Source organism: Danio rerio, chromosome 18 (assembly GCF_049306965.1).
Source record: "Danio rerio strain Tuebingen ecotype United States chromosome 18, GRCz12tu, whole genome shotgun sequence".
Classification (NCBI taxonomy): domain Eukaryota; kingdom Metazoa; phylum Chordata; class Actinopteri; order Cypriniformes; family Danionidae; genus Danio; species Danio rerio.
This window is the reverse complement of record NC_133193.1, coordinates 18,487,480-18,503,357: the sequence shown is the minus strand read 5'-3', so window position 1 is coordinate 18,503,357 and position 15,878 is coordinate 18,487,480. Positions and strand designations below refer to the sequence as shown.

The following is a 15,878-nucleotide window of genomic DNA, read 5'->3' as shown; positions in this document are numbered from 1 at the left end:
TTTTTAAATTAAATTTGGTAACACTTTATTTTGATGTTGCATTTGAGTATTAGTTGACTGTCTGCTTTGTTAATACTGCTCCTTCAACAGACATTTAACTGACTATAAGAAACTTTGCAAGTACATGTCAACTTACACTGACCCTAATCTAGGGCTGGATGAGATGGCAAAAATTTATATTGCTTTATATTTCTAATTTCGGTCGATACAATATAATTCTGATATCGATATGGACAATATTAAAAAAGACAGGAAAAAAACTGCCAAGAACGCACACAATAGATGTCTGCACCTACAAATGTCTGCAAACTGAATTCACAAAGTCTTTAATACTTCCAGGCTCTTATAACTTTTTTTTTAAATAAAAAAGTACATAAAATGAATGTTCACTTTTTATTTGTATTTAACCTTTACAAACAGATGAGTATATTCATAGTTCTGGTTGCTTCTCATCTTGAACGTCCTTTAAGGGGTCTATCTGTGTATTTTTTTATTTGTGTATGCAATTACCTAATTAAATTAAAAAGTTTAACATAAAATAGTTCTTATATAAATTATATAGTCTATTTATATTGACTAATATTTATATAACACATTTTTATTATTTAACAGATTTAATACCTCTATTAAATACATTCTTTCTATTTCATCAGCATTACAATAGCCAGATTCCTGATCAATATGTTTGTGAATTTTATTTTGTGAGTTTGTTCGAGTGCTATACCAGCATGCTGCGTGCGTGCGTGCGTCAATGTGGCAGTATATGCAAGGATGGAGTTATGAATGTGCGTGTGTTATTGTGGGAGTATTTGCAAGGATCGAGTTTATATGTATGTGGGTGTATGCATACATCAAGTTTAAATGTATATACGCGCAAGTTTCATATATGTTTTGAACATAATTTCGGTGTCGGGGAGGTTGGCTTAAACTTTTATGATGCCTCATCTTCTGACTCTCAGTATGTTCTATTGGGCGGAACAGATTTGATGTGTTCCTGCTGCTAGTTGGCACCACTCTCCCGCACATTTTGCAGATCACCAAAACTATAAGTTTATCGGAACTTAAAAGCCGAACCTGCTGGCTGCTGGCAGCATGTCTGTGATTGTACGTCATCATACAAGTGACATTGCGCTCTTCCTGATGGCTGAGCACTGAAAGTCATTCAGTGACAAATGATACAATGTATAGATCTTATATATATATATATATATATATATATATATATATATATATATATATATATATATCAAAATTCTGGAAATGAGTTACAAAATCATATCACCGTTATTGAAAAATCTATTGCGATATATATTGATATCGAATTATTGTCCAAGTCTACCCTAATCCCAACTTAACAGTCGACTTAACTTACATTCAACAAATGGACCATCAAAATAAAGTGTGACTTTACTTTTTTATTATTTAAATTAGAATTTTATTTCCTAATTGACGATCAGATTCATTGCATGTGCTTCTGTAGTTTGTATTTTAAATAAATCTTTCTTTAAATAGGCAGTTGTGGTTTGTTTGTTTGCTTGCTTGAACTGTGTTTTTTGGAAGCACGGGTTGTCCAGAAGTGGAATTGATTCTGGTTCTCTTTTTTTTTTTTTTTTATTGTGTTAGTATCTGGTATATTCCTCTGTGTCGCCCGCTTCATTGTTATGTATTGATCTATTGTTCTGCTTCTCCTTAATTTGTGACTTTCACCAGCCTGTAATATTCCAGACTTCACCATCCTGTCAAGGCGTTCTGAAGTCTTAATTGAACTGTTGTCCTCCCTGTCATTATGCATTAGCTCTGTGTTTTTCACAGCTTTGCACGCAGGTGTACTCTACGCTCTACAATGTCACATTTTCTCATGTACCTGCATATTTTTCACCTGTGGAGAAAAAAAAGAGAACTATTAGTCGAACTGGAACTATGCCAAACCACAAATACAAGAAATGGGGGTGGAAACATTAAAACATAATCCTCTTTCTTCTTTTTTTGGTCCTATTTATAGCACAGAATAGTTACGTATGCCACAAAACAGGTTAAAGGTAGAGCACTTGCTATTGTTTGCTGTTTATGACCGTCTGCTCTTGCAATGCTGGAATTGTGCAACTATATGTTTTCGGATTGGCTTTGTAGGTTTCATCGTGGTACGTCAGAAGCTGAGCTGAATAACGAGGTGATGAAATATAAAAGAATTTGTCATTCAGATTTGTTTTTTGAAAATGAGTGATGTCAAAAGGAGTCTTTATGTCAGCAATTATCTGAACATTTGTTACAGTTCAAAATGTTATGATTATAAAATGTGTAAACAAGGATCATTGTTTTCTTTTACCTATGTTATATATTTCAAAATGTTCCCTGTTTACTTGGGTGCTTTCACACCCATGGTTAGGTTCTTTAGGTCCAGAGCAATGGTGGCCAATAATACATTGTAGAATTTTTCCACAGGTTTTAGTTTCGTTTCACACCACAATGATTTCTCTGGTCCGAACCAGTTAAAACAACCAAAATGCAGTCATGTTCTGCATTGCTGCTTCTATTGTGATGTTTTGTTTGACAAAATAAAGGAAAATGAACTGACAACATCCACATCAGTGGCTGGATAGATGAATCATTTTAAAGGTATTTCCTCAAATGCTTTTTAATAAATCAGAATTCATGTTCGCAAATATTCCTACTGGCAGGGCTCAACAATAAGGACTGCCCGATGGCCCGGGGCCAGCGTGCGAGACCTTCGGGCCAGTGTACAGAATGTTACTGGCCCAATCGGGCCAGTGCTGCCTTTTTGCCTGCCAGATCGAGCCAGAGCTGCGTGCTGCGACTGTCTGTCAATTGTATGCAAATACAATCTTACGGTTTTTTAACACATAGACGTTTGTTTCAGAATCTGTCTCGTTTCCCCTGTTAGCGCGGTTTGTTTGGCATATATCTAGCAGTTGCGCTCAGCGCTCGCATCCGCGCCCGCGCCCGCGCTCGCATCCGCGCCCGCGCCAAATCAATCAGTCCGAGATCGCCTGAATGAGACAGTCTCTGCTCTATTGAGCGGATCGATTGTAGTGAGAAAACAAAACAATGCAACAAACTAACCACCCAGGCTATGTCACAGTGTATTATGATTGTGTAAGAGCCATATATATGGCTATATGACGAGAGAATGATGAGTAGGGCGAGATGTCATTCTTACCGGTAAATGCGAAAGTGAAAGCATGCTGAAATATTACCGAGAGCTGTTTATCCAACCTGATCTCGGTTTATGCGTTAGGAAAATTGACCGAAGTTAATATCTGATCATTTTTCCATATTTTAATCGTATAATATGTTGTGTTAGGCCAGTTGTTTTTTTCATTTCCGCTCTGACAGCTCAAAAGACAGATCAACATTGATCTTCGCGATCTGATGAAGTCTCAGTTCATCTGCTGTCTCTCTATAATGTAAGCCTAAAATGCAGAATTCTAGCCAACGTTTCTTTAATAGATTGATTAATTCAATAGATAGATTTTTACAAAACCTGACAATTGAAATGAGGCTCTGTATAAGAAAGTCTGACCTCTCTGATTTATATTTGGTGACGATGTCTGTGGGTTGTTAAAATTAAAGTGCACATTTTAAAGTGCACACAACTGGTCAAAAGTTTGGGGTAAGTATAATTGTTATATATGTTAAAATAAGCTTCTTCTGCTCACCAAGGTTGCAATTATTTCATCATAAATACAAATTGTGAAATGTTGCATAAAATAACTGTTCAAAAGTAGTTTATCATTTAATTTATTCATTTATTCCAGTGATTTTAAAGATGAAATTTCAGCTTCATTACTCCAGTCACATTATCCTTCAGAAATCACTAATATTAATTATTATTATATTTATTAATGGTAATAGTAATAAAAGCAATAATGTCTGGATTAATAATTTTATTTGAAACTACATACAATAAGAAAGCAGTTATTTAAAATGTTGATGAATATTTAACAATTTATTTTTTTTACATTTAATAAATATAGCCTTGATTAACTGAATAATTTTCCTTAAAAAAACATTTCAAAAATTACTGTAAATATATATATTGAGTTATTGGCCCCACTTTGTTGTTTTTTCTTTTTTAAATATTTCCTAAGTTTTGTTTAACTGAGCAAGGAAATGTTGATAGTATGTCTGATAATATTTTTTCCTCTGAATAAAGTCTTATTTGTTTTATTTTGGCTAGAATGAAAGCAGTTTTAAATTTTTTATGAACCATTTTAAGGTCAAATTTATTAGCCCCTTAAGCTAATTGTTTTTCAGACTGTCTACAGAACAAACCATCGTTACACAATAACTTGCCTAATTACCATAGCCTGTCTAGTTAACCTAATTAACCTCGTTAAGCCTTTCACACACACGCACGCACGCACGCACGCACGCACGCAGGCGCGCACACGCACACACACACACACACACACACACACACACACACACACACACAGTCAAATAGCTATTAACTTTTTTTTTTTTAGGTGGGGCCAGTGAAAATTTTGGCCGGGCAAGTAAAAATCAGAACCACTGGCCCGATCAGTCATAGCGTTGAACCCTGACTGGAGAGAGCTGACTGCACTGGCAAACTATACATTTTAAGAATGAATTGCGGGTGCTACTTGAAAACATTGTTTTGATGCACTGCAAATTACAAAGTTGCAAGGTACTTCAGAAGTTTGTCTGCGAGCTACCATAAAGTTGTTGATAAAGCATTGAAAAATAAATAGAAAGGTAAAATGATTTCTTCAGCACATTTCTAATCATAATAGTTTTAATAACTCATTTCTAATAACTGATTTATTTTATTTTTGCCATGATGACAGTAAATAATATTTGACAAGATATTTTTCAAGACACTTCTATACAGCTTAAAGTGACATTTAAAGGCTTAAGTAGGTTAATTAGGTTAACTAGGCAGGTTAGGGTAATTAGCTAAGTTATTGTATAACGATGGTTTGTTCTGTAGACTATTGGAAAATAATATAGCCTAAATGGGCTACTAAATTTGTCCTTAAAATGGCTTGTAAAATAATTAAAAACTGCCTTTATTCTAGTCGAAATAAAACAAAAAAGAATTTTTTCAGAAGAACAAATATTATCAGACATACTGTAAAAATTTTCAGTGTATAATGATATAACGATGCACATCAGTCAAACAAAGTAAATATAAGATACTTTATCATTGTGTGAGCTCTTAAGTTTGTGAGTGAGTGCCAATAATGGAAATAAACAGAAAAAGCAAGTACTGGAGATTTGATGTTATTCCTGTTGTACCTTATTTGTACGAAACTGTAACCTCAAATTAGAGGTATGTACTTAACTGTGACTCCAGTATACCGTTGCACTCCTAATATATAATAAAATTCTATATTTTATGATTAGCCAAGCTGAACAGTTACATGCGACATGCTCTGTAATTCTGTTATCTAGCATTTGTCTGTTTTTAGTGCAGTACACCTTTATAACCTGCTCAAAGAGGTGTGACCTGCAGTTTCATCATCATCTTGCAGGAGATTGGGTTACACCCCGCTTTGAATGCACGCTTGATCCTGTGATTAGGAGAACAATCCAATGACTTCAGTCTTGTATATTGTATGTGATATTCCCCAGTGTACTTTGCAGGGATCAGGAAAACTGATGGACTTGTTTTTTTCTGCATGCAAAAAGAAATATTTGGGCAGAGTCTATTTTTAGGTGAACTTAATAATAAGGTTAATAAGTTAATAAGGCCAGATGATATATACACTGTATGTATTATATGTTTGTACAGTTGAAGTCAGAATTATTACTCCTTCTGAATTATTAGCCCCCCTGCATATATTTTAACTCATTTTTAAATATATTAGTTGTTTTTTATAACTCATTTCTTTTACCTTTGCCATGATGACAGTACATAAAACTTAACTTGAAATGTTTACATAGCAAGTTTTCAGATACAAGTATTAAGCTTAAAGTGCAATTTATAGGCTTAACTTGGTTAATTAGGCAAATTAAGGTAATTAGGCAATTTATTGTAAAACAATGGTTTGTTTTATTTGTGTTGCATATATGCATAATATTGAGTTTATCTAAAAATAGACTCAGGACAATTAGGAAAAAAATTTTTTAATGCCTGCAGGAAAAAACAAGTCCATCAGTTGCCCTGATTTCTGATCCCAGCAAATTGCACAGGGGAATATCACACACAATATGCAAGACTAAAGTCATTGGATTGTTCTCATAATCACAGGATCAAGCACGGGGTGTAACCCAATCTCCTGGAAGCAGATGATGAAACTGCAAGTCACACCTCTTTGGGCAGGTTATAAAGGTGTGCTGCACTAAAAACAGAGCAAGAAATGCAGGCTTTAACTGTTCAGCTTGGCAGACCCTTTAACTCGATCATGATTATTGAATTATTATTTGATTTGTTTATTTGAAATATTTTAATTTAACCTATGGTGTGAAGTTGTGGGCGTGGAGCTGGTGCAAACACAAGCATCAGATGCGTGTCTAATAAAAATATATAAATATTCTATTTTTCATTTTTTCCCTTTTAATTACCAATCATTTGATGCGCTTTGGTCCACTCTGTATTACGCTGCCTGACTGCCTGTCTGGGTTTCAACCAAGTCCGGTGCTGACGTAACAGCTGTCTTTACTACAGCTGCTCACCTCTGCTCGTGTTCAAACCAAAGTAAGATGGGTGCCGTTGTTTTTATTTTTCATACATGTTGAGAGATGGGGTTGATCGACTCGAAAAGGGAATATGTCTTGACATAATCCACAAGCTTAGTAAAGCATGAAGTCATGTATGATTTTAATTGTTGGATTAGTCTGAATGTAAACCCTCTCGTCAGGCAGCGATGGAGCAGTATGAGAGAGTGGACCACAGCGCAACAAACGAAAGCTTTTAACAAAAGAAAAATACACTACTTAAGAAACTTAAATGCTTGTATTTGTTGTATTTGCACCAACTCTGCGATGCACGCCCACAGCTTTGTGCATTGGGTTCAATTAGGCTGTCAATTCTCCGTGTGATCGGTAATTAAAAGAAAAAATAGAACAAATATATATTTTTTTATTAGACACACATGTATTTGCACCAGCTCTATGTCCACAACTTCTTGCATAGGGTTGAATAGGCTTTGCATTCTTTGTGTTCAATCCATTACTCCCACTGTATCTGTTCAGCTGAGGGAACTGAACCAACCCGGTGACGTCAGACACAGCGATGTTCCAAACTGGCAGTGCCCTAGGTCTAATAACTATAATAGAACATGCTGTTTTCTGCTAAATGGTTCCATTAATCGAGTATAAAATGTTTTCATTAAAGTGGAATCAAATGTACAAAATAATGTCAACTTGACACTTCTCACAAAACAAACACTTTATACACAAATACTTCTGTATAATTGTTCATTACTAACTTTTTTATGAACAGGATTTGATTATAACTGCAGATCCATGACAGTGCAAAATAGCCTACTGTAAGGTCTGTAAATATATTAAATAAATAAATGCAACATATATGAACACATACAGACCCTTACAGTCTCTGTTATGTTGCTACACAACTACAGAAGAACTACACACAGCATACATTTATACCTCATTTAGGTTTAAAAACAACACAAAATATATACCATCAAAACCTCTCATCTGTGTGTAATCTTCAGCACATGTAGCCTCTGTTAGAGAGTCATTCCATCAGTCTGAGTTCATATTAGTCTAAAAGGTGAGGATAATAGTTAAACATGGCAGTTTGTTCACGTTTGCTGAAAAAAAAAGTGCTCCTTTTTTTCCGGTTTCTCCTTTGTTTTTTCATGCTTTGCTCTCGCATTTGTCAGTTTCTGTCAGTTGGTTTCAAAAGCATGTCAATAATCAAGCACACGTTATTATCATCAGCTCAAGAAGTTTGTTATTTCACATATAGACGCGGAGCAAGCGCAAGCAAGAAAGCAAAAGCTCGTAAAAAACTAAGGGGCACAGGGTAAATCTGCTCTTCTTTTTGGCATTGTGGCTGTTCATCAAGACGACAACAAGGTTTGTTTAAGCCCGGGTTGACCATGGCTCGTTATTATGTGTATATATATTTACGCTGTAAAAGATCTCTCGGCTGTGTATTTTAAACATGGCAGCTCTTTTGTTTTTATTCTGGCTTGTTGCGTAAGCAAATGACGTATCTCTGTAAACCAATAGCATTCAGCTGCGCATCTAGGTCCGCCTTTTGATACCCTTTTTTTTTTGGTACCCTTTCGAAAGGGTGCCAAAAAAGTGGTATGGTACGGTTCGGTACACCTTTTGACAGTGAAAACGGCCTTAAAAGCGTACGAAACCGTACCAAACATACTACTTAGTGGAAACAGGCCAATAGTGTCCCACCAGTGACAATATATGGCCATATCGCACTGCTACGAATGTTGATGTTGTCCATCCACAAGATGATGACAGAGACTGCATAATAAGCTCTTAGAGGAGAAAAGCTCTGCGTATATTAAAACTGCAGCTGATCAAAATGTTATAAAATTGGTGAGTGACATTCTAGTTCAATCTCTCTCTTTTGTATGTTGTAGTGCTGTATTTATACCATAGTAATTGTAGTGTATTGATTGTGAGATGGGACTCTCATATCGGGAATGTATGTATTTTGCGTTGGCCATTTTTTGTACAAGTCCGAGTTACTTTTTAGTTGGCCGTCTGTTTGTTTCTAATGAGTCTTCTGCTTTCGTTACTGCAAACCATTTCAGTAAAAAAAGAAAGAGGAAATGCTTGCATGTTTTTACTTATCGCAAACACAACAGTAATCTGATTGTGTTCACGTTGCTTTGGCTTTTTCAGGGGTAATTGTTGTGATCTCCTGATTGCAACAGAAATACTGGGAAATGTCTCTAGACTGATGGCATTTCATGCTGTTCAGCCTTATAATCTTAATGTGAGCAAAATCACCTGTTTTGTCTTTACTTTAGACATTACGCTAGAGAATCATTCAAATACTATCTTTAAAATTACGTTGGTGAAGTAGCAATGCTTTCTGTTTTTCTGACGTCAGCTGCAGATGTGTATGAACAGTGGAAGAAAGTAGTTCCTTATACAAAAGAATTTTTAGACTCTCTTTGTTGGATTTTCTGTTTATACACGATTATGCCGTCGAACTGTTGTATAAACACAATATCACACTCGTAACAGTGCGATATGGCTGTATATCGTCACTAGTGGGACACTAAGTCTACTCGCAGCTAGGAAACTGACGGTATGCATGACAAACGAGCGCTGCTGTGGATGAACGTTGAAATAGTTATATCTTTACACATTGTCCAAACATGGGGTGCTGCAAAAGTCGCCAGTGTATAACAGTCACACTCGTCTGTCAAACAACGAAAGTATAAGATACTGTCTCATCGTGTGAACTCGCAGCCTTGTAAGTGAGTGCCTATGTACACACATACTTTAGCTCTGGTCTGCGGCACCTGCTGTTATGGATGGACACAGTGTTACATTTTCCTTAAAGGAGTCTTCAGTTCTGAAGCTTTCTGATTATTACATTTAAATACAGGGTTGTTTTTTCTGTTGTTTAAGGAGAAGACTGAACTTAACCTTTAAAAACTTAATACAATCTCCTAATTTTATTTATTTTTTAATATTGTCATTATTTTGTTCTCTTGCATCACAAAAAGCTCTTCAGTTCTGTAGTTGATTGTGACACAACACTTCTGCCTGTTTAAAATAAACAGAAAAAGTATGTACTGGAGATTTGTTGCACATACTGAACTGTGACTCCAGTGTACCGTTGCATTATATAAAATTTTATGTTTTATGATCTGCCAAAATAAACGATTTACAGCCTGCATGTCTTTTAATACATGTGTCTGTTTTTAGTGCAGCACACCTTTATAACCTGCCCAAAGAGGTGTGACCTCCAAAGAGGAGTTTCATCATCATCTTCCAGGAGATTGGGTTACACCCCGTGTTTAATGCACGCTCGATCCTGTGATTAGGAAAACAATTCAGTGACTTCAGTCTTGCATATTGTATGCGATATCCCCCAGTGTAATTTGCAGGGATCAGAAATCAGGAAAACCGAAGGACTTGTTTTTTGTCTACAGGCTTTAAGAAATACTTTTAGGTGAACTCCGTTGATAAGGTCAGATGAACAGAACAAAGAAAATGAATGCGTTATCTGTGAAAATCTCTTTGGTTAGTCACATAAAGTTGTTTGACATGCCTACAAAATTATCATTGTTATATTTTATATAGCTTTTTAATTCAAATGGATTTTCACATTATCGTCAATCATAAAATTAAGTTCCATTTCTTTATTTTTTAGTCCAGATGTTTTCCCATCTTGGGTTAATTTTCTATAAATCAAATTAAGAAATTAAAGCAAGCTGGATTTTTTTACCAGTTAAAATAAAGTGAGTGTGTATTATTTTATAAGGTGTTTGCGGTATATACAGTGTATCCCTCACCTCAGTGTCTTAATTCCTGGGTGATTCTTAGAAAGATCGTCAGATAGCACTGCTAAACTCTGTGAACCTCTGTAGGTTTATGGCCTGGAGCTAGCTGAGGAACTTTCTGGTTTAACGCAACCTTGAGATAGATTTTACAAACAATGTATATGACGACAAGAACAATTCCATTACATGAACCAGGTTAAAAGTCAACCAGTATGTTGGCTTTGAGATAAACCCAACCAGTACCTCTGACACATGCCCTTAAGTGCGATGATGAAATGATGTGTAAATCTTTTACACACGTTTACGTTTGGAAACATTCCAGATAAAATAGAAAGTGGTACTTACTTACAATATAACATTTTTACTTTATTTTTGATCAAATAAAGTCAGACTTTGAGTGTATAAATAGCTTTTTAATTTTTTTTTACTTTTGATGTGCTGTCATTTAACATATTGCTATATAACTTCTGTCGCATGGATTATATAATGCATTTATTCTTAGAAGTCTTCATAAAAATGCATTCGCAGGCTATTTTAGACCTATTTCTAAATGTAAAACTGCATATTCAAAAAACACGACCTTAAATCTGATAGCATGCTTTGAGATGTTAAAAAAATGTTTATGCAGTTACACGAAACACATACCCTTTTTTTAGTCTGGGGATTTGCCGTGTTACACATCTGCATGCACTTTCTTCACAGAATGATGTGCTTCCTTTTTTTCCTACAAACAGGAAATTATAAATGAGCTCAGATTCTACATCTAAAAATAGCTCGGCCTGTCTGTTCTATTTTTAGATACCCTGCAATACATAGTCTCAAGTTTGTTTACTTTAACATCACCCGAAAGGACATTCCAGGTGCTTAGCTGAATCACGTTAGTCATTTCAAGGCATACTTTAGTGTACATCATGTGGAAATACCTCAGTTTAGCTAATAGCTTAATGTAAGAATGTTTAATTAAGCTGAGGATTAATGAGCAACTCTTTCAAAAACTCCCACACTTTTAACCGCTGCTCAATACTGCATTTGAACTGGAATATCCAGAGAAATTCAACGTGCCCATATGGTTACTGGAGGTTCAACTGGTCAGGCATTGCTGCTAATGTTATGTACTTGACAAGTTTAATCTGCCAGAACGGAATGAGAAACTTTTTCCACCTTTTCTGAGAAATTGAGTCTGATTTAGAAGAGCTCCATCAATAAATATCCAGAGAAATTCACATATAAGTGATTATAAGGGAGCAAGCCACAAACAAAAATGACGACATAATTTCTAAATATTATTAATGGTTATCACCTCATGAAGCTCAAATGCTGGGGAAATCCTCTTGGGGAAATAAACAAACTTAAGATTGTAAACTAGGCATCAAGTTGCCGGAAACAACTGTTTACTAACTTTGCAGAACAGGAACTGTGTGGGAAATATGAGGTGGTGTCTCCATTTCATTTATGTTATCTGTGTTTTCTGGTATGGTGTTTGAATGGCGGCCAAGTACAACTCAGACATAACACTGTTAATTCAGTATTGCTCATGGAAAAAGTGAATTGCATATTAAGGTAAGCGGTTATTATTTTGTTACTATAGAGCAAATAGGCCACAATATTTCCTTGACAAAACGATTTACACTAAAGGCTAGGGATGTCCCAATCAAGTTTTTGTGGCCCAAAATTTAATCTGTGTCATTAAATATTGAGTAACTGCTCATATGAGGTATCAGTCTGATAGCTGCAAATCAGGCTCATTGCAAATATATGCTTAGGGCTGCTTTTTAATCGAATGTGTTTTTTTCCTCCCCTTTCTTTGTGCATTTTTGCAGTAAAGCCGGCTCTGTAATCAGCTGTAAATCTCCAGCAGCTGTTTTCAGATTGTACAGCGTTTACTACACAGAGTAAAGGTCTTTGCACACTGAAGGCAGAAATTTTCGTATGCGTTTTTTTTTTCGTATTCACATGCAAAAAATTCGTCAGTTCTATGCGTCAGTCCTATGCGTATTAATCCATTACGAAAAAACATTTCCGAATCAGTTCAAGCAGCGATACTTTGTTCTCTTCTCCAAAGGAGAAGAAGAAAGAGGAATAGACTGCATGTTGTGTTCATCCAATCCTGCATTGAGGAAGGAGAGTTCAGCTCATTATCAAAGAGCTGCGCCAGAATATGCTTAAATGCAAAGTTTCAAGAAATCATTGGAATTTTGATACATTGCTTGTAATGCTTCACACATTCTCATATGTAAACAAATCGAACAGAGACTGGCAGTACTATAGACAATAAAATAGATGATGGCCGCTTTGGCGTGTCGAAGCAACGGACCGAGAGTGGACCACGAGGCATCAAGCTTTGTGTTGTAACAGCCATGAACTATACTTTAAATGTATGGACACACACACACACACACCCACCCACAGGGCAGAGATGCGGCAGTCACTGAATCCAGCATACAGGGGTTCTCAACTGTCTGCCACATTCTGTCTTTATTTTATGCACTGTGTTTGTCATAAAGTTATCTGTTGCTAAAATAACGACATTCTGTATTTTGCTTTTCGCTTGTACGGTAGCTTTGAACTGCCAAAACACTTTTCAAAGCGATTATTCGGATGTGAAAAGCAGAAAAAAATCAAACCCAGTTCGATATATATATATATATATATATATATATATATATATATATATTTTTTTTTTTTTTTTTTTTTTTTTATTTATTTATTTTTTTTTTTAAGATGGACGAAAGTTTTGGAGGCATTGTGACAGTGAATATATTTTTTAATGTGCGAAATTTTCGAATTCAGTGTGCAATAACCTTAAATCGTGGAAAATGTAATCAACACAATAATGAAATCTGAGAACCACTCTGCGGATTGACAGTTGTTTGCGTAGATTATATGTGAGCTAGGGCTTTGTGTTGCTGCTAACCTAACATCTTAAAGCATGTGAAAATACCACATTAAATAAATTGTTTTTAGCAGGGTATTTGCAGTTTCCACGCAAGAGCGCCCTCTGGCCTTTGTATGAAATTTACTAGTGATGACTGAGCACCTTTTCTCTGACAAGATGTGCATGAATATTGAAGCTTTTGCTAAGTTGGGATCTCGATTTCTTAACTAATAAAATTAATTTGATAGCAACTTTCCTATTTAATGCATAAAAAAGGTTTTATTAATATTTTACTAATTTGAAAAATACATTATTTATTTATCATAATATCCAAGGGCTGCTAAACATACCAATACCAATACGGGGTATATGTGGCAGATATGGCTAATAAATACATCGCTAATTGTTTTATACATTTTTAAAACTGTGAATAGCCCCTGATAGTCTGCCATGCTGAGCTTTTAAACAATAAAATTGACTTCATTCAAACACCACACTGTTCAATCTTGCAGTGTGTGATATGATGTTTTATGATGTAATCTGCAATTGCCTCTCTGGATATACCACTAACTGTGCTCAAAATTAAAAAAAATAAATAAATAAAACTAAATTACTAAAAAAAAAAAAAAAAAAAAAATTTACTAATACTTTCCTTCTTAGACTTTATAGACCTGAAACTTGCCTATAGCACTTATTCATTGTTGCTCTTATAGTTGTGTAAATTGCTTCCTTGTCCTCATTTGTAAGTCGCTTTGGATAAAAGCGTCTGCTAAATGACTAAATGTAAATGATCAAGTATCCGCGATCTGCTTTTGAAAAAAATAATGTAATATTGTGCTCATTGTACCTGTTGCAATACTGGCACCTCTGTCTCAATATAACTGTTTTACATCATGCCAGAAATTCACATCCAATATACACTCATGGAATTCATAGAATTAGTCATGGAACTTAATGTGTTAGTCTTATTTGTTTTAACTCCTCGCCGGTTAAACATTAATGGCATATGTGGCTGTGCTTTTTTTCCCCCCAAGCATGCTCACCTGAGGAGATTAAGCGTGTAAGGTTGTAATATATCTCCCCAAACCCCTTTCCCAATTTTTCTAAATGAAATGCGTACTTTACTACATCCATTCAACTTGTAGTACAAAAAAACAAGCCAGGCCCAGTTTTCTTATTTAATATTCAGTTTCTCTAGGAACTGTGTCACAATACAGACAAAAAAAAATGGTTGCAGCTTCTAGTTCATGGGGACTTTAAAGGGGACAATTTCTCACTCTGATGATGTCCCTAATCTGTAAAAATGTATTATTGTCTACTTGATGTTAATAATACAGCAAAACATTTGAAAGAATCATGATTTTCCTGGATAAATATTGTGATATTTGTGATATATCGAGACCTCTAGTTCAAACTGATCAAACTAGGCTTAGAATTATAAATCCAGAGTCATATAACTTTAAGTGTTATAGACAGAGTTAAATTAGAGTAATAAGATATTTAAACACTTTAATCGCATTGTCTGAAGTGCTTATTCACACAACTTAATGTGTAAACATTGGACATTGTTCTTAGACTTGCTGTGTAGTCTCTGCTCTTTATCTTTATATAGAAACAGCACAAAGAGTGAATTACAGTCAAGGCAAATCTAGTTGGATTAAGATGTTCACCGAGGTGCCAGTGTTTTTCATCACCGTTTTTACACAGGTTAGCTCAGAGAATGTGCTGTATCCCATTTAAGTGTATAGGTTTAAGGTGCCATATCAGATTCAGTGCTTCCCACAGGTTTGAAGTATACTCGCTGTACTTTTACCCACAGCACATGGTTACCTACATGCCACAAAAAAGTGATTTTTTGCAATGTTTTTATTTATGACACTGTTTCTTTTCTTTTGTTTTTTAAGACTCTTGAAAGAAAAAAAGAAATCCGCTATTTGTTCTTTTATTCTGATCAGGAGCCATGTGCACCCACTGACGGGTAAAATCTGCTGCTGACATTGTGTACGGTATTCTCAAAGCATGTTACTTACGTATAAAATATGTAATAAATCAACATCTTCAAATTTTAAAAATTTCATGAAGGAATAAAAACGTCTATGTACTAAAAATCTAAAAAGTATAATAATAACAATAAAAAGTGTCGGTTTAAGTAAGGCAAATGAGTTAATTAACCTTTTGTAATGTTGTACATATATTTTGCAGCCAGTTTAGATGTAATTTCGCCCTTTTTGAGGGGATTGAAAAGTTTACTTGAGTCGTTTAGATCAAAGTATTAATTATATAATGTTTTTAAAGACTTTAAATAAAAATGACGATAGCTTAGAAAGCGAAACCAAAAGCTGAATCTCGAACATTTTAGGAAATTTAGAAACCCTGGACGGATGCATTTTTTAGTCCCAAAAAGGCATGTCTATGTGAGTCTTTGCAGAGCACATGAGATTGTCTTGCGCACACACAACGTGTAAGGCAAGAGGAGATTTTCCACTAGTTAGTCGATGGTGGGTGTTTGGCTATTGGCCAGATACAAAAAAAATGTAAAAGATGATAATAATAAAAAAATA

General features: G+C 35.1%; 1 protein-coding gene across 17 annotated transcripts in view; it reads left to right on the top strand.

The window, feature by feature from the left end:
- zc3h18 (zinc finger CCCH-type containing 18) overlaps positions 1-15,878 on the top strand; it is a 68,414-nt gene that overhangs the window by 28,551 nt on the left and 23,985 nt on the right. The window lies entirely within an intron of this gene.